The following is a 23,969-nucleotide window of genomic DNA, read 5'->3' as shown; positions in this document are numbered from 1 at the left end:
AAGAAAATAAAAGTGTCACTGTTTCCACTGTTTTCCCTAGCTATTTGCCATGAAGTGATGGGACCAGATGCCATGATCTTAGCTTTCTGAATGTTGAGATTTAAGCCATCTTTTTCACTCTCCTCTTTCACTTTGATCAAGAAGCTCTTTAGTTCTTCACTTTCTGCCATAAGGGTGGTGTCATCTGCATGTCTGAGGTTATTGTCCTGGCCATCTTGGTTCCTCTTAGTGACTTCCATTTCTTATTTTCATTGTTGATTCTTTTCTCCCCCATTTCCCCTACCTACATCTGACTAGGTTGTCTTTAGAGTAATTCCTGAAGTAAGATTATTTTGACATAGCAGTATGTTTAATTGTATTGTGGAAGAATATTTCTTGTGGAAATGTTTATTTTAGAGAAAACAGTATAGGTCAACACATACTTCAAGGAGGTGTCTCAAAAGAGTTAAACAGAATTACATGACTCAGCAATTCTGCCTAGGAAAAGAATCTACAGTTTAGGCTTGTGTGTGAATATGCATTGGCATTATCCACAACCCCCAAAAGAAAGTGTTAGTCACTCAGTTATATTTGACTGTGACACCATGGGCTGTAGCCTGCCAGGTTCCTCTGTCCATGGGGTTTCCCAGGCAATACTGGAGTGGGTAGCCATTTCCTTCAGGGGATCTTTCCGATCCAGGGATTGAACCCGAGTATCCTGCATTGACAGGTGGATTCTTTACCACTGAGCCACTTGGGAAGCCCGTGTGTGTGTGTGTGTGTGTGTGTGTGTGTGTGTGTGTGTGTGTGTGTGTAATTTTAGTTGAGGTATAATTGTATGTTTCACGTATACAATAGTGGTTCACAATTTTTAAAGGTTCTATTCCATTTATAGTTAACAAAATATTGGCTATATTCCCTTTGTTGTACAACATACCCTTGTGTATTGTTGATTTCATACATAGTAGTTTGTTCCTCTCACTCTGCTACCCCTATTTTGCCCTCTGTTCCCTCCCCACTGGTAACTACTAGTTTTTTTCTCTGTATCTGTGAGTTTGTTTCTTTTTTTTTGGTTATATTCACTGGTTTTATTTTTTAGACTCTTAAGTGGTATCGTACAGTATTTGTCTTTCTCTGAATTATTTCACTATGTTGCAAATGGCAAATTTTCATTCTTTTTATGGCTGCATGGTATTCCATTATTTATATATATGCGTCTTCTTTATCCAGTCATCTGTTGATAAGACACTTAGGTTGCTCTCCTATCTTGGCAATTGTAAATAATGCTTGAACATTGAGGTGCATGTATCTTTTTGAATTAGTGCTAAAATTTATTAAGTTGAGAATTCAGAATATCCAGCTAGCAGATTATCTAATACTTTTTACATGGAACACTCCTATTTATTTATCCTAGGATCATACTTTTCCTTTGGAACATGTCCATGGTACAAGTGTATCTATGAAATGCCACATTTTGTGGAGAACATTCATGCAAGAATATTAAGGAGTTCAGTTGCTAGTCATGGCAGCCTGGGTATTTCGGATCAACCCTCCTGCTGAAGATTACCATAAAACTGCAAGTATAAATTTCATGCAGGCCTTCCTGTTCTGAGCCAGTAAGCATTTTCTGGAAGGGTGCCTGTTAGGGAGAGACAAGTAAGTTAGTAACTGCCTGTTCCAAAATGCAATATTCAGCTAATCCCAAACTTGGAAGAAAGCTTACACCTTTTCAGTTTCATCTTAAAACTCATTTTGAGAGTACTTTGGAGTCTTATTTCAATATTCATTCTCAGCATGCTTGGAATTTAATTACCATAATGTTCCAGAATTTTAATAACACTTAAAAATTTAATGGCAGTTTTCATCAAGGAACTGTGTCCTTGGAATGTACTGTGGTGACTTCCTGTAGGCGTGCTTTAGTTGGCATACACTTAGTCAGAGCCTTTTCTTTCACAAGGGGCCCCGAAGCTGCCAAGTGCAATTCATGCTCCTGTTTAGTCTGTGGATTTCAAAGAGATCTACAGTGTTAACAGTTTATTTTATAAGAGGACCTGTGGGATAAATTTATCTTGGGTATCAGTGTGACAAACAGGCTTTGCTTCTAAGAAACATGTTTTTCTCTTCTGAACAGTGTGAAAACTACATGATTTCACTCTCCACCCCCTCCCCCCCACCACCCCAACCCCACCCTCAAGGTCTATGGTATTTACCCCTAGTTAAATCTTCACCTACTCATTTTTTCTTTTCTGACTTTTTTCATTTTCTTGCATGGACATGTATAAGTTGCCTCCAAATTTCAGAGTTAAGTATAAATCTATAAAATGAAACTTCACACTATTTTTTTTAGTGTGGTGTTTTGGTTTCTTATCAAACAAGGAATATCCTGAGACAGGAATTTAGATTTAAGGATGATGACAAAAATTATTTTGTTTTAATTAAAGTCATTACTAAAATTTGGCAGCACAGCAACTCAAGTAATCTTATTCATTTCTTGCTTAGGACTTTGATGTTGTTCAGTTGCTTAGTTGTGCGTGACTCTGTGACCCCATGGACTGCAGCATGCCAGGTTTCCCTGTCCTTCACTATCTGCTTAGGACTTGAAAGTGTTATTCCCTCAGTCATGTCCGACTTCTTGCAACCCCATGGACTGTAGCCAGCTAGGCTCCTCTGTACATGGAATTCTCCAGTCAAGAATACTGGAGTGGGTTACCATTTCCTTCTCTAGGGGATCTTCCCAACCCAGGGATCAAACCCAAATCTCTGTCTCCTGCATTGGCAGGCGAGTTCTTTATCACTAACACCACCTGGGCTGAGAATCTACTAGGGGAGATCAAACAACTAGTGCGATTTGTTTTGAATGGTAATGTCAATAAGTTAGACATAGCTACAGGGTTACTATGTTTTAATCAAGCAGCCAAAATAAAAGTGTGTAGCACTAGAAGATAAGGCTATGTTTTGATGATAGATAGATCTGCTTAAAAGCTTAAGAAAGGAACTAGCATCATCCCTGGCCTTATTGTGCTTTTTTCTCCTCTCACATGCATTCTATTACTTTCTAGTAGAGGAAGTATGGAGGGCTCTTGTTTAAGGACCCGTCTTCTGTTTGTGCCTTTCTCATCTATTTCTGCCTTTTTCAAAAACCTAGCACTCTCATTTTTTTTTTTTGCTTTTTAATATTTATTTCTTTATTTGGCTGCACAGGGTTTTAGTTGCAGCATATATGACATAGTTCCCTGACCAGGGATTGAACCCAGGCGCCCTGCATTGGGAGCAAGGAGTCTTAACCACTGGACCACCAGGGGAGTCCCCTCTCTCATCTATTAATGCATTATCCATAATGCCCTCTCTCCCGGATTCTCTCTCTCTTTTTAAATTATTTTTGGCTGTGCTGGGTCTCTGTTGCTGTGCATGCAAGCTTTTCTCTAGTTGCAGCGAACTGGGGCTACTCTCTAGTTGCAGCGTGCAGGCTTCTCATTGCGGTGGCTGCTCTTGTTGGAGAGCATGGGCTCTAGAGTGTACCGGCTCAGTAGCTGCGGCTCTCAGGCTCTGGTGCACAAGTTCGGTAGCTGTGGCCCACGGCCTTAGTTGCTCCACAGCATGTGGGATCTTCCTGGATGAGGGATCCAACCTGTGTCTCCTGTATTGGCAGGCAGATTCTTTAACATTATTCCAGCATCATATTTGATGGGGAAACACCAGAAGAATTCACAATTACTATTTAAGGTTGTACTGGAGATACTAACTGAAGCATATGTTTTCCATATTTTTCCTATTTTTTCCCTACTCCAACGTGTTATCAAAGAATTCCTCTATGTTTTCTTCTTTTAAAAAAATTTTTTTTACATTTTATTTATTTATTTTTAGCTGCATTGGGTTTTAGTTGCAGCAGGCTGGCTCTTTGTTTTGACACTCTGGCTTCTCTAGCTGCAGCTCTTGGGCTTAGTTGCCCTGGGGCATGTGGGATCTTAGTTCCCCATTCAGGGATTGAACCCACGTCCGCTGCATTGGAAGGCAGATTCTTAACCACTGGACCACCATGAAAGTCCCTGTTTTCTTCTTCTTCTTTTTTTTTTTTTTTGTTTTCTTCTTTTATAATAGTTACATGTTTATTGTTATGACTATGTCTTATGGTTATATTTTATATATTAATTTTTTAATCCGTTTGGAGTTCATCTTGGTGTATGATAATGGTGTATAGATCCAACATTTTTTTTGCTTTTTGACCCAGTTACCATCTACTGAAATATGTCTTTTCTACGCTGTATTAGTTAGGGTAGGGGTAAAATGTTGTAACAAAGAGGCTCTGAAATACAATGACTTAAACAAGGTAGTAATGGTTTCTCTTACCAGCAGTTCAGAATTCATGTTCATAGGTCAGTAGGTGACTCTGTTGCCCTCAGTCATTCGGATTGAAGTTCCTTCCGTTTTATTCCTCTATCTTTAGGGCAGTAGTTCTCAAAACGTGGTCCCTACTCCAGCAGCATCAACATCACCTGGGAACTTGTTAGAAATACAAATTCTTGGGGCCCACCCCAGATCTGCTGACTCAGAAACAATGGAGATGGGGTCCAGGGATCTGTGTTTTAACAAGCCCTCCAGGGGATTCTGATGCCCTTACGTGTGAGAACCCCTCGTCTAGGGCGTTGTCCTCATCTGTGTGGTTCAAATAAACCTGCATTATAGATAAGCTGAAAAAAGACAAAGAACCCAGAGGAAGCACACTAACCAATATTTTCATGTGTCAGTACAGAAGTGGCACACATCACTCATATGCCATTTTGGCAAAATCTTCATCACATGGCCACATCTAACCACAAGGAAGATTGGGAATTGTAATTTAGCTGGGCACATTCTACTAGTAGAAAAGAAGGTGTGAATGTATTTGGGAGGGTACCTAACAGTCTTCAACACAGTTAACAATTATCAGATACGAAACTCCCATTATACCAATGGGCTTACTTCTGAAATTTTTCTATTGTGTTAACCCTGGCCTTTTATGTCATGTGCTAGACCCACATAGTTTTAATTGCTGAGGCTTTGTGATATGTTTTAATATCTTTAATATATACTACTGCCTTCAATGTTCTCTTAGAGTTTAATTTTTCTCTTCTTGCTTATTTTTATTTTCTATAGTTTAATTTTTATTAGAGTATAGATGCTTCTTGCTTATTTTTTTTTTTTAATGACAGTTTAGGTCTAAAAATTTGTTAGGTTTTTTTGAAATGAAGATCTTATACATTTCATGTGCTGTTTATTTTTAGGTATTTTATGTCATTATTTGTTGCTGTTATAAATGGAGTATCTTCTTCCACTATATTTCCTAGCTGCTAAAATCTTGGTCCAAGATAACTTCCTTTCTCACCAGAACTATTCTAACAGCCTTCTTAACTGGTCTCCCTGCCTCCTTTATGGTTTCTAATACTCTACCTGACTAGGTTCCTCCCAACTTCCCATCCACTCTGCTCCCATTAATATCATACCAACGTTCCAACCCCTAACCATGCCAACATCATCCTTTTGGCTAGATCCTCCTTTCTTCTCATGGCTGTCTCCTCCTCATTCAGATCTTAACTCAAATGTCGCCTCTTCGGAGATGCCTACCCTGACATTACTAGCTAACTAATTAAAGTTCCACGCAAGCCCTAAAGGAAAGATGTGCAATCTCGGACAGGACCCTGGGCCAGTCTCTTGCCTAGGAAAGGTGGGGCAGCAGCTGCTGAGGCTGATGACTCTTCTTTGGCTGCACTTCCAGCTAGTGGGGGACAGGTCACAGAGGGCTGAGCTTCCACTGTCTCCTGGTCACTAGATGCAGTACATGCTCACCAGATGCTTCCTGGTTACTTTGACACTCCTATATTGAGGGTCATCCTCCCCTACTGCCTTCCCTCCATGCAAGGATCTATAGCATGAAACCACTTTTACTTTCTAAAACTAAGATGTTGTCTCTTTATATGCAAGAGAATACCACCCCTCTAACTGTGACCTTCAGCAAGTACCTTAACCTCTGAATCACATCTTCTGTAGTGTGAAGTAGGAATAACAGTACCTGCCCATACACTTTTTTGTGATAATTAAGGGGACAATGTATGTAAAGTATCATATTATGATTCCATGATATCAATGGATATCTAATATTAAACAGTCACAACTGTCACAAAAAAATAAAACCCTACCCCCCCCAACCCCCATCATTCCTCTACTCTCCCAGGGTAGAAAGCTCAGAATCACCCTGACAACCCAAAGCTGCCCCATCGTTTCTGAACACTGCTCACGTTTGGGGTCCTTTCCCTTCCTTGCTGTCTTCAGCTCAGACCACAGAAACAGCTGTCTTTCTGCCTCCATCCTCTCCCCCTCGGTGACACATCCCTCTCCGCTCTCCTCACTAACAGAGCTCCAGTTTGGCTTGGGATGGATGTACTTTAAGAATACTTGACTCTTCAGCCTCCCTTGCAGCTTGAATCACCTTGTCCCCCAGGCAGAAAGTCTCTGAGCTGAGCGCCCCTTCCCTAACAAAACCTCATGAGAGGACTTTTGGCTCTACTATTTTTTTTCCTCTCCTAGAACTTGGAGCATAACACCTAGAGAGGCAGGAACTCTTCTGCAACCATGAGGACAAAAATATATGCTGACAATGGTGGAGTGGAAGATGAGCCGGCCTGTATTCTAGATGACCTGGTGAGGCCAGTGCCCCAGCCTGAGCTGTCTTTCTCTGGACCTCTTTTTACATAAGAAACAAAAATCCCTGTGAATCTCATTCTCCATCCTTTGGGCTGCTATGTTTGTAAGTTGTCGGCGGGTTTAATTTTTTTCTAAATAAAAAATTGAGACATAAAAGAACTTGTATGCTAGTGGAAAAGGGCACATCCTATGATCTCTCATAACACAAATATTTTCCATCATATGAGATATTATTTACATGACCCTTCTACAAATATTATAAAGTTCCTTGTTTTAAAACTCTAGCTGTTTATTTTTTAAAAAGACAATACACATATACACACTCCTCCCAGGGATATGGAGAGCAATGATACTGTGTCATCATAGTTCCACTAGGACAGAGGTGAGCCTGCTACATGGAAAAACCAATAGCAAGTCATCCACAGCCAATGACTCTGTGATAATGACCATCATCACTCTTGTTTTAAGGACTTCCCTGGTGGCTCAGATGATAAAGATAAAATTTTCTCTTTGAGTCATTGAACTTGCTAGTTCTTGCAAGCACCCTGATATTAGGAATTACACTAGTTTTTTTTTTTTTTAAATGTGATAATGGTAATGCAGTTATTTTTGAGAGGGGCTCCTTACCTTTTAGAGATACATTTTTAACAATGAAATGATGTCTGGGATTTGTTTCAAAATAATCAAAGGGGAAAGTGGGTCAGGGTATAGATGAAGCAAGATTGGCCATGAGGTGACTGTTGATGAAGTTGGGTGATGGGTAAGACTTAAACAGTCCATGGGGTCACAAAGAGTCGGACACTACTGAGCAACTTTCACTTTCAACTAAGCCGGTGAGCCACAAATCCAGTGGGTCCCTGTTGCCCTCATGAAAACCCAGATTCCTAATGTGTTGACATCGCATGGCTCCTGCTTCATCTTTCCTATCTCTTTTTAAAATTTTTTTCATCATTCCCTTGACTCCAGTCACACTGAACCACCTTTATTTTTCTGATCCTGCCGGGTCTTTGTCTCACTTCCTGCCTTTTGTACATGCTGTTCTGTCAGAAACACTTCTTCCCCTTCCTCTGGCTAATTTACATCCTCCAAATCTCTTTAGTGATTGGATCCATCTGGGGCCTGAAAAAAAAAACAAACCCAGAAGCACACTTGGCAACATGAAAACAATTTACATACAGCAAGACTGACTTTTTTAGGGGTGTACAGCTCTGAGTTCTAACATGTATATAGACCTGTGTAACCACCACAATCAGGATACAGAATAGTCTCATCACCCTGAAATGCTCCCAAAAGGTAATATTTTATAAGTCACACCCTCCCCTCACCCTTAACCCCCCAGCAACCCCTGATCTGTTCTCCAGTACTATTGTTTTGTCTTTTCTAGAATGGTATATAAATGAAACCACAGAGTATATAACCTTTAGAAACTCGCTTCTTTCACTCAGCATACCTTAGAGATTCAATCATATTATTGCATGCATTAACAGATCATTCCTTTCCTTTTATTGCTGAGCAAATATTTTGTTGTATGGATGTACCACAGTTATTTTCTCCATTCACATGTTGAAAGGCAATTGGATGGTTTCCAGGTTTTGGTGATTATGAATAATACTGCTATAAACATTCCTATACAACTTCTTCTGCAAAAATAAGTTCTATGTTTCTATAGGTAAATGTCTACAAGTCAGATTGATGGGTTATGTGATAAGTACACATTTAATTTTATGAGGCTGTCAAACTGTTTTCCATAGTGGCTCTATCATTGTGAACTCCCATCAGTAACATCTGAAAGTAGCCGCCCTTCCACGTCATTGCATGACTAGCACTTGCTGTTGTCAGTATGTTTTTTTTTATTTTAGCCATTCTTTCTCTATACATTTAAAATTTTCACCTCTTTATTTTTTAAAAATTATTTTGTTGAAGTATAGTTGATTTACAATGTGCCAATTTCTGCTGTACAGTACAGTGACTCAGTTATACATATGTGTACATTCTTTTTTATATTCTTTTTCATTGTGGGTTATCACATGATATTGAATATACTTCCCTGTGTTATGTTATACAGTAGGACCTTGTTGTTTATCCATTCTATATGTAATAGTTCACATTTGTGTTTTAGCTATTTTAATACTATGTATCTCCTGGTGCTTTTGTTTTCCTTTTCCCTAATTGCTAATGATGTTGACCATCTAGTCATGTGCCTATTTACCATATATATTTTTTCTGTTTGTTTAAATCTTTTGCTTGTTTCAAAACTGGTTTGTTTTCTTATTGTGGAGTATTGAGAGTTACTGATTTATTCTGGATAGAAGTCCTTTGTTGGATATGTGCATTACAGATATTTTCTCTGCAGTCTGTAACTTGCTTTTCATTCTCTTTAAAGAAATTTAATAACACTTTTTTTTTATTGTGGGGAAAATACACATAAACATAACATTGATCATCTTGACTGTTTTTAGGTGAGTTCACTGGTACTAGGTGAGTTCACTGGTTCGCTGTAAAGAACAATATTGTATAGGAACCTGGAATGTTAGGTCTGTGAATCAAGGCAAATTGGAAGTGGTCAAACAGGAGATGACAAGAATGAACACTGACATTTTAGGAATCACTGAAGTAAAATGGACTGGAATGGGTGAATTTAACTCAGATGACCATTATGTGTACTACTGTGGGCAGGAATCCCTTAGAAGAAATGGAGTAGCCATCATAGTCAACAAAAGAGTCCAAAATGCAGTACTTGGATGCAATCTCAAAAACGACAGAATGATCTCTGTTCGTTTCCAAGGCAAACCATTCAATATCACAGTAATCCAAGTCTATGCCCCAACCAGTAATGCTGAAGAAGCTGAAGTTGAATGGTTCTATGAAGACCTACAAGACCTTCTAGAACTAACACCCAAAAAAGATGTCCTTCTCATTATAGGGGACTGGAATGCAAAAGTAGGAAGTCAAGAGATACCTGGAGTAACAGGCAAATTTGGCCTTGGAGTACAGAATGAAACAGGGCAAAGGTTAATAGAGTTCTGCCAAGAGAATGCACTGGACATAGCAAACACCCTCTTCCAGCAACACAAGAGAAGACTCTACACATGGACATCACCAGATGGTCAATACCAAAATCAGATTGATTATATTCTTATATTCTTGCAGCCGAAGATGGAGAAGCTCTATACAGTCAGCAAAAACAAGACCGGGAGCTGACTGTGGCTCAGATCATGAGCTCCTTATTGCCAAATTCAGACTTAAATTTAAGAAAGTAGAGAAAATCACTAGACCATTCAGGTATGACCTAAATCAAATCCCTTCCGATTATACAGTGGAAGTGATTCAAGGGATTATATCTCATAGAGTGCCTGAAGAACTATGGATGGTGGTTCATGACATTGTACAGTAGGCAGTGATCAAGATCATCCCCAAGAAAAAGAAATGCAAAAAGGTAAAATGACTGTCTGAGGAGGCCTTACAAATAGCTGAGAAAAGAAGAGAAGCTAAAGGCAAAGGAGAAAAGGAAAGATATACCCATTTGAATGCAGAGTTCTCCTTGAATGCAAGGAGAGATAAGAAAGCCTTCCTCAGTGATCAATGTAAAGAAATAGAGGAAAATAACAGAATGGGAAAGACTAGAGATCTCTTCAAGAAAATTAGAGATTCCAAGGGAACATTTCACGCAAAGAAGGGCACAATAAAGGACAGAAATGGTATGGACCTAACAGAAGCAGAAAATATTAAGAAGAGGTGGTAAGAATACACAGAACTATACAAAAAAGATCTTCACGACCCAAATAACCACGATGGTATGATCACTCACACCAGCCAGACATCCTGGAATGTGAAGTGGACCTTAGGAAGCATCACTACGAACTAGTGATGGAAGGTGATGGAATTCCAGTTGAGCTATTTCAAATCCTAAAAGATGATGCTGTGAAACTGCTGCACTCAATATGCCAGCAAATTTGGAAAACTCAGCAGTGGCCACAGGACTGGAAAAGGTCAGTTTTCATTCCAATCTCAAAGAAAGTCAATGCCAAAGAATGCTCAAACTACTGCACAATCTCACTCATCTCACACACTAGCAAAGTAATGCTCAAAATGCTCCAAGCCAGGCTTCAACAGTACATGGACCGTGAACTTCCGGATGTTCAAGCTGGATTTAGAAAAGGCAGAGGAACCAGAGATCAAATTGGCAGCATCTGTTGGATCATCAAAAAAGCAAGAGAGTTCCAGAAAAACATCTACTTCTGCTTTATTGACTACACCAAAGTCTTTGACCGTGTGGATCACAACAAACTGTGGAAAATTCTGAAAGAGATGGGAATACCAGGCCACCTTACCTGCCTCCTGAGAAATCTGTATGCAGGTCAGGAAGCAACAGTTAGAACTGGACATGGAACAACAGACTGGTTCCACATTGGGAAAGGAATACATCAAGGCTGTATATTATCACCCCGCTTATTTAACTTATATGCAGAGTACATCATGTGAAATGTACTGGATGAAGCACAAGCTGGAATCAAGATTGTTGGGAGAAATATCAATAACCTCAGATGATAATAAATAATGCAGATGATACCACCCTTATGGCAGAAAACGAAGAACTAAAGAGCCCCTTGATGAAAGTGGAAGAGGAGAGTGAAAAACTTGGCTTAAAACTCAACATTCAGAAAACTAAGATCATGTCATCCAGTCCCATCACTTCATGGCAAATAGACGGGCAAACAATAGAAACAGTGACAGACTTTTTTGGGGGGGAGCTCCAAAATCACTGCAGATGGTGACTGCAGCCATGAAATTAATTTCCTTGGAAGAAAAGCTATGACCAACCTAGACAGCATATTAAAAAGCAGAGACGTTACTTTGCCAACAAAGGTCTGTCTAGTCAAAGCTATGGTTTTTCCAGTAGTCATGTATGGATGTGAGAGTTGGACTATAAAGAAAGCTGAGCACCGAAGAATTGATGCTTTTGAACTGTGGTGTTGGAGAAGACTCTTAAGAGTCCCTTGGACTAGGGCTTTCCTGGTGGCTCAGCTGGTAAAGAGTCACTTGGACTGCAAGGAGATCCAACCAGTCAATCCTAAAGGAAATCAGTCCTGAATATTTATTGGAAGGACTGATGCTGAAGCTGAAACTCCAATACTTCGGCCACCTGATGTGAAGAACTGACTCATTTGAAAAGACCCTGTGCTGAGAAAGAGTGAAGGCAGGAGGAGAAGGGGACGATAGAAGATGAGATGGTTGGATAGCATCACCGACTCAATGGACATGAGTTTGAGCAAGCTCTGGGAGTTGATGATGGACAGGGTAGCCTGGCATGCTGCAGTCCATGGGGTCGCAAAGAATTGGACACGACTGAGCAACTGAACTGGACTGAACTGGTATTAAGTTCATTCATGTTGTGCAGCCATCACCACCATACAACTCCTGAAATGTTCATCTTGCAAAACAAACTCTGTACCTCTAAAACAGTAACTTCCCATTTCCCCCTCCCCCAACCACTGTTATACTTTCTGTTTCTACAGATTTCACTATTCCAGGTTCCTTACATAAGTGGAATCATACAGTATTTGGCCTTCTATGATTGACTTAATTATAGTCACCACTACTCTCATTTTGGTTACTATATTCATAGAATATCTTTCACCAGTCTTTCACTTTCAGTCTATTTGTATGCCTAGATCTAAAGTGAGTCTCTTGTAGATAGCAAATAGTTGGGTCATTTAAAGAAATCTATCCTGTAAATTTCTGTCTTTTTATTGTAAAGTTTAATCTATCTACATTAAAAAATCACTTACATTTAATGTAGTTATTGATACATTAGATTTAGAACTACTATGTTATTATTTTGTTTTCTGTTTTTCCCCATGCCTTTTTATTCCCCTGTTTTTCCTTTTCTGCCTTCTTTTGGATTATGGGAATATTTTTAAACATTTCAGTTTAATTTATTAATTGGATCTTTATTAATTGGATTTTTTTAAACTATATTTCATTGTGTATGTTTTTATTTATGTATTTGGTTGTACCAGGTCTTAGTTGTGGAATGTGGGGTCTAGTTACCTGACCGGGGATCAGACCTTGGAGTCTTAGCCAGTGGACCACCAGGGAAGTCCCCCACTATATAGCTTTTTAAATGGTTGCTCTAGGGATTGTTAAACATATACATAAATTTTCACTAATATTTTACTACTCCAAAAGGAGTGTAGAAACCTTACCATCATATAAGACTATTTACTCTTTTTTACCTTTTAGTTATTGTATGTATTACATCTATGTACATTAAGACTCCTGTAGGAAGTGTTACAATTTTTGCATTCAACTGTCATATGTATTTTAAAGAACTTAGGAGGAAAAACTCTATCATATTTACTCAGATACTTACCATTTCTATTTCTTTTCCTTCATTTCTAAAATTTCATATTTCCTTCTGGTATCATTTACTTTCTGTCTAAAGAACTTCCTTTTAGAGCAGGACTCACAGTAGCATATTAGAATGTCTTTATTTTGCCTACATTCTGAAAGATATTTTCACAAGATATAGAATTCTGGGTTGACAAATTTTTTAGCACTTAAAAATGTTGTTTTTAAAACTTCTGGCCTTATGGTTTCTGATGAGAAATATTTAGTCATTTGAATCATTATTCCTTTGTAAGCAATGAATGGTTTTTCTTTGCTTTAATTTTTTTTCTTTGTCTTTGCTTTTCAGAACTTTGGTTATGTGTCTAGGATTAATTTCTTTGAGTTTATAACTTTTTTTTTCAATCATTTTGAATCTTTATGCTCATGTCTTCCTTCAAAATTGGGAAATTTTCCAATATTATTTCTTCAACTATTTTTTCTGCATCATGCTTCTTCTCCTTTCCACCTCAGACTCCAATGACATGAATCTTACACCTTTGGTCGGATCCTGGATGTTTGTTCATAATTTTTTTTAAGTAATTAATTTAATTTTTTTGGCTGTGTAGGGTCTTGGTTTCAGTGCACAGGCTCAGTAGTTGTGGCACACTGGCTTAGTTGCCCCAAGGCATGTGGGATCTTAGTTCCCCAACCAGGGATGGAACCTGAGTCCTCTGCATTGGAAGGTGGATTCTTAACTACTGGACCATCAGGGAAGTCCTTGTTCACTTAAAAAAAAATCTTTTCCCTCTGTTGTTCAGGTCAGATAATTTCTGTTGATGTATCTTCAAGGTCACTGAGTCTTCTCTGTTATCTCCATTTTTTTTGTTGTTATCTCCATTTTTATTGAGCGCATCCAGCAAATTTGTATTTCTTATTTCAGTTATTCTAATTTTTAAGTTCTAAAATTTCTTCTACTTGGTTGTGTGGGCCACCCAGGAGCCAATCTGCATGCTAGACAGTGTTGTGCTCCATAGCTCAGTTGTCAAAATCTTCAGTATTGACTCTTTAGAGTCAAGGCCATATATCTGGAGCTTGGGCTTGAGTCCAGGACTTTATGCACAACTTTATGTGATCCCTTTCTCAAGTTCCCTTCTCTTTGCAATCACTCTATATTCCTCGGCTCCAAGAGCGCCCCCCATCCTGGTCCTATGGTTAGAAAGCCTGGGCCTTAGCCTCATGGCTCTGCCATATAATCCCTGTGACAGAGTTTGCTTTCTTTCAATTTTCATTTCATTTCATTTTTAATTTAAAAAAATATTTATTTATGGCTGTGCTGGGTCTTCATTGCTATGTATGGGCTTTCTCTAGTTGTGGAGAGTGGGGGCTACTCTCTAGTTTTAGTGTGTGGATTTCTCATTGTGGTGACTACTCTTGTTGTGGAGCACCGGCTCTGGGCTCGTGGGGTCAGTAGTTGCAGGTCAAGGGCTCCAGAAGTTGTGGCACATGGGCTTAGCTGCTCTGTGGCATGTGGGATCTTCCCCAACCGGGACTGAATCGGTATCCCCTGCATTGCAAGGCTGATTCTTAACCACTGGACCACCAGGGAAGTCCTCATTTCATTTTTGTGGCTGTGTGGCTTGTAGGGTCTCCTTGACGAGGGACCAAACTCACGCCATTGGCAGTGAAATCGAGGAATCCTAACCATTGGACCTCCAGGGAATTTCCTCCGTCTGTTTTCAAGGTCAAGCTGAAGAAGGACACAACAATCAAAAAGCAACAGTGATTTCCTGAGGTTCTTTGTATCACAGTTCCTCTGTTAGAATTCCTTTGGTTAGAGAGAAATTTTAGGTACCGGCTCAACCACTGTTGCCATTGCTGCTGCTGTGGGACTGTAGCTTTGAAAGTGGGACTTGCTTAGGGTTTGGAGTTGGAGGAAAAAAAGGTATTTTTCCACTTTCTCTATCCTTGGGGCTCCCCTTCCCATTCTATGAACCAGAAAGAGAACATTTAACGTGAATATCTTTCACTCCACATCTGGTATACAATTCTGGGATTTGTACTGTCTTAATCCAGGCCAGGAGATATGGGAGGTTAAAAAAAAAGTCTAGGAATCTCACCACTGGATTGGCCATTCTTTGAGTTCTGATATATATCCCCAGTCTACCTGCTACCATTTTCTTTTCACAGTCCTCAAATAAGGTGCTTCATGTACTCGGCCCAGGATTTTCAGTTGCATTTAGTGAGAGAAGCAGGATTGAAAGTAATTCCTCCATCATCTTAACAAGAATCAGAACCTAAGTTTTTATTTTAAATTTGGATTTACAAAAATGTCACGCAAGAAAGGACAAAGACTTTCTGCACATCCTTCACTCAGCTTCTCCTTGTTCTAACATCGTACATAAAAACCTGAATGAACTTTTTGGCCAACCCAACACAATGATCAAAACCAGGAATTTAAGCTCAGTGTGATGCTATTTAGTAAACTGTGAACCTTAGCAACAGCAACAACAACAAAAAACCCAATTAAAAAATAAGCAGAGGAGCTGAGTAAACATTTTTCCAAAGATGACATACAGATGGCCAATAGGCACATGCAAAGATGTTCATCACTAATTATTAGGGAAATGCAAATCAAAACTACTGCATGTTTTCACTTGTATGTGGAATCGAAAAAATTAAACAGGGCTTCCTTGTTGGCTCAGTGGTAAAGAATCCACCTGCCAAAGTAGGAAACATGGGTTTGATCCCTCGTCTGGGAAGATCTCACATGCAGCAAAGCAGTTAAGCCTGTGAGTCACAACTATTGAGCCTGTGCTCTAGAGCCCAGGAATCGCAACTGCTGAGCCTACATGCCACAATTCCTGGAGCCTGAGTGCCCTAGAACCTGTGCTCTGAGACAAGAGAAGCCACCGCAATGAAAGACCAGTGCACCAGAACTAGAGATTAGCCCCCACTCACTGCAACTAGAGAAAAGAGCATGCAGTAATGAAGACCCAGCACAGCCAAAAAAAAAAAAAAAAAAGGAATGGCTAAATAAAATAAATTAAAAAATTAAAAACAGAACAAATGAACAAACATAACAAAACAGAAATAGAGTTGTAGATACAGGGAAACAGGTGGTTGCCAAAGGGGAGAGGGTAGGGAGAGGAAAGAATTAGGTGAAGGAGATTAAGAAGTACAGACTTTCAGTTGTGAAATAAATGAGTCACAGGTATGAAATGCACAGTGTGGGGAAAATAACTATGTAATAATTTTGTATGGTGACATACCATAACTAGACTTACCATGGTGATCATCATTTGAAATATCAAATCACTATGTTGTGTAACAGGAACTAACAGTGTAGTAGATCAATTATATTTCAAAACCAAACAAACTCATGGAAAAAGAGATCAGATTTGTGGTTGCCAGAAACAGCGGGTAGGGTGGACGGGGAATTGGATGACAGTGGTCAAAAGGTACACATTGCCAGTTATAAGTAAATACGTAGGGATGTAATGTACAACCTGATTAATATAATAATCAACACTCAGCCATAATATAATAATCAACACTCAGCCATAAAAAAGATGAACTGTTAACCATTTATGACAACATTGGATGGATGTTGAGGGTATCTGGCTAAGTGAAATAAGTCAGGTGGAGAAAGACGTGTACTGTGTGATTTCACTTATTTGTGGAGTACAAAAAACAAAAAAATAAATGAACAAACAAAAATTAACATGTAAAAAAAAATTAACATGTAAATACAGAGAACCGAGGAGTGATTACCAGAGGGGAAGAGGTAGGGTTGGGGAAGGGCAAAATGGGTAAAGGGGATCACCTATAGGATGACACATGGAAGCTAAACTTTTGGTGGTGAGCACACTGCAGTGTATACAAAAGTAGAAATGTTGCACACATGAAACTTATATAATGTTAGAAACCAATATCACCTCAATGAAAAATAAAAAACAACAGCAGAACAAAAATCTATGAAATTAATTCAAATTTCACCTTTTTAAAAAAACTAATATTCTTTTACTGTTTTAGGATACAACCCAGGATTCCTCATTGCATTTAGTCCTTACATCTCAGTCTCCTCCAATCTCTGACGGTTCTTTAGTATTCTGTTGTCTTTCTTTGATGCCTCTGAAGTGTACTGGTCATGTATTTTGTGGAACGTCTCTCCATTCAGGTTTGTCTGATGTTTTCTTGTGGTTAGATTGAGGTTATGCATTTTTAGCAAGAATCCACACAAATGATGCTATGCTCCTCTCACTGTATCTGGGGATACAGGATATTAATGTGTCTCATTACTGATGATGTTAAGGTGGTTTGTGCTGTGTTTTTCCATTGAAATTTACTATTTCCTCCTTTTTTATTAATAAATATCTTGGAGAAGATAGTTTGAGGCTATGTGTATATCCTGTTTCCCTTCATACTTTTGCTCTCGGCTTTTAGCATCCATCGGTGGATCTTGCCCGCCACTATTATTACTGTGTTGTACGTTGTTTGTATTTTCCCTCATTCCTTTTACATTTATTAATTGGAATTCTCCTGCAAGGAAGAGCTGTCTCTTCTCCCTCATTTATTTATTAATTTTTTTGTTTTGCCCACACCACTTGGCTTGTGGGGTCTTAGTTCTCCAACCAGGGATCACACCAGCACCCTCAACTGTGAAAGTGCAGAGTCCTAACCTCTGGACCACCAGGGAAGTCCCATTTATTCATTAATTCAGTTATTACTATTAGCATGGACTCCTGGACAGTTATTTTATTCTATAGGATATAATTCAATACTGTCATTATTTATTTTGTTCTTCAAATTGTTCTAACTTTGGCCATTAAGAGCTCTTTCAGGGGACGTCCCCGGTGGTCCCAGTGGTTGAATCCATGCTTCCATTGCAGGGGGTGCAAGTATAATCCTTTGTCATGAACTAAGATCTCATAAGCTGCATGGCCTAGCCAAAAAAAATAAGTAACAGAGGGTGGGGGGATAAAAGGTGGATTCCAGTGCCCTTTCAACATTCTTCCATCCTTTTGCAAGCACTTCCTTACTTTCTTAATGTCGAACTTTTGAGATTTTTTAAAAATTCACTTTTGTCTGTGCTGGGTCTTCATTGATGCACGTGGGCTTTCTCTAGTTACAGCGAGTGGGGACTACTCTTCCTTGTAGTGTGCCAGCTTCTCATTGCAGTGGCTCTTCTCTTGTTGAGGATCACAGGCTCTAGGGCACTTGGGCTTTAGTAGTTGCGGCACATGGGCTCAGTAGTTGTGCTGCATGGGCTTAGCTGCTCTGAGGCATGTGGAGTCTTCCCAGATCAAAGATCGAACCGATGTCCCCTGCACTGGCAGGCAGATTCTTAACCACTGGGCCAGCAGGGGAATCAGATATATATTTTTTTAATTGAAGGGACCATTTGCTTCATTTGCTTCAACACCATTTGCCAAAGGTGTTGGCAGAATGAAAGGAATTAACAGGGGACATTGAGGCACCCAGCAACTAGCAACAACAGGAAGCCATTAACACCCATTGGTCAGAAGGGGTAGGTGGAGGCAATGATGCTCTGGCAAGAGCTGAAGCCATGAAAAGGGGCCACTTGACAGAAGCCATGGCCACAAATGGTTCTGGCACTGCTAGAACCACAGTGGGGCATAAAACAAAGAAGAATGGAGACTCCAATTTCTTTTTCTTTCCACCTCAGTCTCCTGCCTGTTCTTCTGATGGGCTGGACCACCGAGAAGCCAGAGAGGCAAGGGAGCTTGGTTGCTGAAGTCTGTTAAAGGTCAGCTTCCAAGCACATAGAATGGATTTGGGGGCAAGTGGAGAATAGCCATCACGAAATATCACTCCTTCCAAGAGTCCTTTCCTGACTGCCAAGCCTGGTCAGATGCCTACAGCCTCCTTGTCCGAGCACTATCATGGCATATTGCTTGTTTCCCCCCATTGGTCTCTCTCCCTAGACAGTCAGAGAAGTGGAGCTGCCCTGTGACCCCTCTCAGGGATGGCCCTTGGTAAGCTCTCAGTATATGTTGTGGGAAAAGATGAGATCAGGGCGATGCAGGCCAGAGCTGGAATAGTCACAGGGACCACCACTCCCCCGGGATTCTACTCCTGAATCTGGTCACCCTTTAACCCTTCGGAGGCTGAACACATACATCATGTAGTCTTCATGTCTCCATGTCTTTTACATGCTATTTGCTGTCCTTGGAATGCTGATTCTGACATCTGGTAGTGATATTAGATGGGCCAGATGATGATTGTTGTTGAAGTTGGGTGGTAGGAATATAGGAGCTCATTGCACCAGTCTCTCAGTTTTTGCATGCCTGAGAATTCCCATAAAAATAGATTCTAAAAGCAGCATTTATGAGGCACACACTGCGTGCCAGAGCTTTTGCTTACAGATGATGGGGACACAGTGGTGAACCAGCTAAGTGTGTGTGTGTGTGTGTGTGTGTGTGCTCAGTCACTCAGTTGTGTCCAACTCTTTGCCACCATAGCCCACCAGGCTCCTCTGTCCGTGGGAGTCTCCAGGCAAGAATACTGCAGTGGGTTGCTGTTTCCTCCTCCAGGGGATCTTCCCGACCTAGGGATCAAACACTCATCTCCTGTGGGTACTGCATTGGCTGCTGCTGCTGCTGCTAAGTTGTTTCAGTTGTATCCGACTCTGTGCGACCCCATAGATGGCAGCCCACCAGGTTCCCCACTGCAATTCTTTACCACTAGCGCCACCTGGGAAGCCCCAGTTAATGGAAGAAAGGAGGCTATACAGCCACTCCTCCTACTGGAAAACTCCTCTCTGCTCCATGTCCTTCACTGGCCATGCTCAGGTGGCCTCCCCCCCACCCCCTACCTGTCTCCTCCATAACTCTGACCCAGCACAGAAATGAACAGGATTTTCCTGGCTGAACTGTTGCCTGACCTTGCCCCCACCATTCATATGTTGAAACCCTAAACCCTCCATATGGTGACATATGGAAATGGGGCCTTGTTGAACAAGCTTCACTGGTGTCCACTGGTGTCAGCAGTAGGGATAGAGGCTAGACAAGTAAATCCACGCTGCTGGCACAAATACTGAGCTCCAGAATGGTGCTGGGGTGGGAGGTGACTGTTTTCTATGTGAAATCGATGTAAGGGGCTCATTTAAAGCTTTGCATGTTGAATTATTTTGGTGAAGAGAACTCTGCAGGATTGTCCTTTGGTAATCAACAACACGTATCTACCCAAACTGAATATATACATTCCCTGACCTAGCAATTCAGCTCCTAGGTATAGACCCAACAGAAAGGCAAATGGTTGTCTACCCAAAGATAAAAATGTTCACAGCAGCACTCTGGAACAGCCCCCAACTAGAAACTACCCAAATACCTGCCACCGACATGGAACAGAGAAAGGGTTGGTATCTTCACACAACTGAATACTTCATAGTAACAAGAATGAACAAGCTATTGGTATCACATGGATGAGTCTCATCATATGGAGGGAAAAGGCAAACAAACATACTGTTTGTTCATACTGTATGATCTGTTTATATGAAGCTCAAAGGGAGACAAACGAATCCCTGATATTAGAAGTCAGGATAGTAGCTATACTTCACTAAAAAGTTTTAAAAATCCATGAAACAAATGGTTTACAAAGTGCCTTTGCACTTCTGTTGTCTTATTTTTCTGTTCTTTCTCAGTCCAACGATACTTCTTTTCAGATACATGAATTATATGTAGCAAAGTGCAGATATCCTAAGTGACCAGCTCAATGAATTCTGCCACATGTCTACACCTGGATAGATGAAATTATAGAACATTGCAGCAGTACTGAGAGTTCCCCTACATTATCTTCTTTTATCTTCATTGACAACCTCAGGCTAGCAAAGGAACATCAGCCTGAGACACGGAGACCTGCCAAAGTGCCACTGCCTCCCTGGAGGCAGGACAGTACTGCCCTCAGGGCAGAGGGATGGCTGAGAGGCCCTCTATCTTGAGCTTGCATCATTAGCCAATGAATTAAATTCCTGAAACAGGAGGCTCTGTCTCCCTTTCATATAACCAGGCAGGGAGTTGGGGTGGCAGGATGGGAGGCACTGTTTAGTTATTTTTTAACCTTGGTCATTTTCCAGAGCCATCTCCCAACCATCAACATTCTGGACGATGCCCTAGAGTCTGAGGGTTATCATCGCCAGGTGGGGGGACACTAGTGCCAGGCTAGAAACTGCCCCCTGGGGACAGAGGGGCCCCCAACCCACCGAACTAGGTGGGCAGGGCGCCTGGTAAGGAACAAGGCAGTTCCAATCCACTGATGCTGCTATGGAGTGAGGCCTGGAACGTGCCTCCAGCCAAAGCTTCTGGAAGGTCAGTGTGGATGCATTCAGAGTCCAATTCTCACTGTCCCCCAAGCCTGGTCTGGGGCTGGATGAAGTTGGAGGGCTGACCCTAAGCAAGCTCGAGGGAATAGAAGGTGCACCTTGGGGACTTCCCTGGTGGTCCAGTGGTTGGGAATTCACCTTACAGTGCAGGGGTCGTGGGTTTGATCCCTGGTCAGGGAACTCAGATCCCACATGCTTCAGTGAGTGCCGCAACTAGAGAGAGTATGTGCACCTCAATGAAAGATCCCGCATGACGAAACAAAGACTCCATGTGCTGCAGGCAACTAAGACCCGACAGAGCCAAATAAATCAGTAATTTCTTTTTTAAAAAAAAGAAGAAAAAAAAAGAAGAAGAAGAAGAAAAATAAAAGAAGGTGTACCATGAGCTCCCCCATGGATTTCTCCCTCCAGTTCAAAGCCCTTTGTTGAACAGCCTCTATCCCTAGGACACGGCGCTGGGCACACAGCCCGAGAACCTGGGTGGCCTCATTTCCTCAAAACTCTGGAAAGTTTCTTGGCCCTCTTAGGAGAAGTCCTCTTGACTCTTCCAGTCACGAACAGAGCTCCCCTACCCCCTCCTGGGACTGGAACCCCGTTCTGGAATGGCCAGAAGACTGCCGAGCAGGCAGGGAGCAAAGGCCTCACCTGCTTCTCCCTCAGGGCAGAGTCCGATTAGCTCCTCTCTGACTGGCTTCTGCAGCTCGGCTCTCACTGGCTTCTGCAAGTGGGAGGTTGAGGAGCTGGTGACTCATCCGATTTCTGGGAAGGAAAGGATCAGAGTTCCGATGGGCTTATTTATTTATTTATGACTGAGATCTGGATCACAAGGCGACATGAGAACCATACAAAGGCTTGATAAAATTTAGCAGAGACTTGGGCAGCAGCCCGTGTGGAATCCATTCGTTTTTCTATTTAAAAAGGTGGGAGAGGGGAAAGCCTTCGTTCCAAAACTGCAAATAAACTTACACCATCTGCTCCTCTCCCAGCCAAGGAATACAATTCCAGGAAGCAGGAGAAGGGAGGCCTGTCGGGGCTGATCAGTGACGGCTGTCAGCCGTGAACAGTTGTTTATCCTCAATGACTATTTCCACATAGACCTCTTGCAGGGGTCTGCTGTTCTTGACATGGCAGAGAGGAAACAAAACCTCTGATGCCGTGTACAGCAGTCGTCCACCCCCCGCCCCCTTCCTCCACCATTTGACTGACATGCGGTGGCCTTGGCGGAGTCCTCCCTGGGACTTGGTAACAAACCCAGAGACAAAGAAAAGCCGGGTCTCGGCTGACTCTGACCCACCCCACAGGGAGCCTGCGCCCAGCAAGGCAAGGAAACACCCTTCAGTTGTTCCAGGGACTAAGGTTTCACTTGGTTCAAAGAAACGTTCTTTGTGTTCTCAGGAACTATGCTTTTGAATAACAGCTGTCAGAGTCCTACACAAATAGCTTCATGTGGATTTGCCACAGGATCCGGGGTGGTGGGCTTTGCTGTGAATTCTAACCCTATGATTTCAGCACATTTTCTCTCCATGTAAAAGCGTGTGTGGAGGGGAGAGGGGAGTAGAATCATTTCTGGATAGGAAGTCATACAGGCAAAAAAAAAAAAAAAAAAACACTTCAGAAACAAACAAACAAAAAAGAGGACGCTTTGCTTTGAGTACAAAGGAGCCGCACCTCGGCCTGAAAGGTCCTTCAAGAGAGATGCGGAACTGGACAGCTAAAACCACTTGCTGCCCAAGCCTCAGTGAGATTGAGGTGAAACGGAAACTTCCTGTTTATTTTAGTCCTTTAAAGCTGTGGGGTCAGGGATTTAAACCAGGGCTGTAGCACTCCGAAGGAATCACAACTGCTAGATCAGTCTGGAAAATTGCGGCACCCCCTGGCCCACGGACCATGCCCTCTGGTTCCCACCCGAGGACTAGACAGAGGTAATAGCATAATCAAGCAAAGGAGTGAGCCAGAACTACCACCAGATGCTTTCAATTAGCCAATTTTAACCTTACAGCATCCTTCTTGGGGTGGGGGTGGTGAGCAGGGGTGAGGATGGAGAGCAAATGCCATCCTCACTTTTTTTTTTTTTTACACAACAGAGGCCTGCCCGGGAGGTCATTTATGACCCAGTCATACACAAACAGCAACACAAAGGCTGAGTCAGGACCTGGCTGGGTCTCAGGCCTTACCCCCAGAGCAGCTACTTCCTTCTAGATATCTCTAAGCCCTCAGTTTCTTGGGCCTTTAGTTTTAGCACCTGGGCTGCCATGCTTTTGCTCCTAGTTACGCTGTTTCCACCACTTGGAAGTGAAACTGCGCACAGCAGATGGGACTCCAGCCCTATTGTGCCTCAGATGGGACTTGAACCTACAATCTTTGGCTTAGGAAAGGGATTTGAACCCCAAATCTCCCAGTTGAAACTGCATACCTCATCTCAGGACTTAATGAAGCTCAGGTTCCTTGAGTCTTGGCCCAGAAGGAATTCGGTAAGAGGCAAACTGATAGATAAGTAGATTTACTGAGAGATACACACTCCACAGATAGCCCGTGGGCCATCTCAGAAAGGGAGAGGTGGTGTGTGCTTGTCTGTGTGTGTGAGTGGTTAGTTTTTATGGGTTGGGTAATTTCATAAGCTAACAATGGGAGGATTGTTCTA

General features: G+C 41.5%; 1 long non-coding RNA gene across 1 annotated transcript; it reads right to left on the bottom strand.

The window, feature by feature from the left end:
* Window positions 1-1,498: 1,498 nt before the first annotated feature.
* LOC122690755 lies at window positions 1,499-22,031 on the bottom strand. The gene is made up of 3 exons (XR_006340094.1): window positions 21,974-22,031; window positions 7,638-7,776; window positions 1,499-1,618 (listed from the first exon to the last, which is right to left on the bottom strand). It is a non-coding gene; the product is annotated as an uncharacterized LOC122690755 (long non-coding RNA).
* Window positions 22,032-23,969: the final 1,938 nt, after the last annotated feature.

This window comes from Cervus elaphus, chromosome X, assembly GCF_910594005.1.
Source record: "Cervus elaphus chromosome X, mCerEla1.1, whole genome shotgun sequence".
NCBI lineage: Eukaryota > Metazoa > Chordata > Mammalia > Artiodactyla > Cervidae > Cervus > Cervus elaphus.
The sequence above is the reverse complement of the archived record's forward strand: the minus strand, read 5'-3'. Positions and strand labels throughout refer to the sequence as shown.